The sequence below is a fragment of the Trichosurus vulpecula genome, chromosome 1 (genome assembly GCF_011100635.1).
Source record: "Trichosurus vulpecula isolate mTriVul1 chromosome 1, mTriVul1.pri, whole genome shotgun sequence".
In the NCBI taxonomy this organism is placed as follows: domain Eukaryota; kingdom Metazoa; phylum Chordata; class Mammalia; order Diprotodontia; family Phalangeridae; genus Trichosurus; species Trichosurus vulpecula.
Window position 1 is genome coordinate 157,971,421 of NC_050573.1, and position 1,808 is coordinate 157,973,228.

Here is a 1,808-nt window from a genome sequence, read left to right on the forward strand (position 1 = left end):
GACATCATATTTGAAGAATTATAAGACAAAACTGTCTTGATATTCTAGAAATAGAGGGTAAAATAGAAATAGAAAGAATCCACTTCTCTCCTCCTGAAAGAGATCCCAAAATGAAAACTTCCAGGTACATTAGAGCCAAAATCTCCCATGTCAAAGAGAAAAGACTTCAGATAGGCAAAAACAAACCATTCAAACACCATGAAACCACATTTAGGATGACACAAGATTTATCAGCTACGACATCAAAGTAGTAGAGAGCTAGCAGAGAAATTAGTATTATAACCAAGAATAACCTACCCAACAAAACAGTATAAACCTCTAGGAGAAAAACTGGTCATTTAATGAAATAGAGGACTTTCAAGCACTCTCGATGAAAAGACCAGAGATGGATAGAAAATTTGACTTCCAAATGTAAGACTCAAGAGAGGCATAAAAAGGTAAGCATAAAAGAAATCACAAGGGACTCAATGAAGTTAAAATGTTTACATTCCTACATGGGAAAACTATACTTTGTAACTCATAAGAACTTCCTCATTATTAGAGCAGTTAGAAGGACTCTATATAGACAGAGGGCACAGGAGTGAGCCAATTATGTTGGGATGATAAAAAAAATGTATGGGTAAGCAAAATGAATGCACTGGGAAAAGAGGGAAGGGAGAGGAAGAATGAGGAAATTTATCTTACATAAAAGAGGCATGCAGGGAAGCACTTTTATAGTGGAGGGTGTAACATTACTAGAAAATGGGATGAAAGTAAAAAAAAGTGAATGTTGATTCATGGAACCTATGGGAAATAGGGGATTAGGTCACCATAGCCACCAAAAACTGTAACATTTTGCTAGAGATGGCTGAAAATAAGCTTTTTTTGTGCCCAACTCTTTATAACAAAAAAATTAATTCTGATAATATGCATTTTCCTAACACAGTAACCATGAAATAACTCACAAAGTTCAGTAAGCAAAATAAAACTGGTAACATGCAAAACATTTTTTCCCACTAGTACTTCCATAGAATTCTTTGACTTTTTTGCTAACATCTTAATTAAAAAAAGATTTCATTCATTTTTCATAGCACATGAAATCTACAATACCATAAATACTGTACATCAAATAAAATTCTTAAAACCAAAACATTTTTTAATCTGAATCTTATGTTTCACTGTATCAGAGCATTATACTGTATACTATACTGCTGTAAACCTTTCTACCTTGGCTGCCTTCTGAAAACCAAGGGAGAAGTTTCTGGGAATTTAGTTGTTACAGTTGGAAAACACCAAGACTGGTGAGGTCCACACATCACCTTAGAGTCCAAAGGACTTGCACCAGTTTTAACGGCAAATAGTGAAAATATGCAACAAATGCACAAAGAACCCTATATAATGGTAGGATAAATAAGACTAGTGAAATGCCTAATAGGATACCAGCCACTCCACAAATCGCATGTATCACACCTGTCATTTTTTTTCCTTTGCTGCTCACAGCTGCAAATATGTGTAGTTGTCAGTGTAAACATGTAAATAGATTACCAATAAAATCATGTAAATGCTTGAAGTAGTGAAACTTAAACACATGAATGTTGAGGATTGACTATATACACACACAGTTGAGTATAAAAATTTATCTTATCCAGTAGGGAAAGAGGAAGAGAAGGGAATAAGAGAAAGTATGTAGGGTATGTGATAAAATGTAGGATGGATTAAGGGAGGGATGGGTAGGATGGATAGAGGGATGGATTAAGTAGTAGGAAGCAAAACAGACTTTTGAAGAGAGACAGGGTAATAAAAGAGAAAGATAAACAGGAGAAAATAGG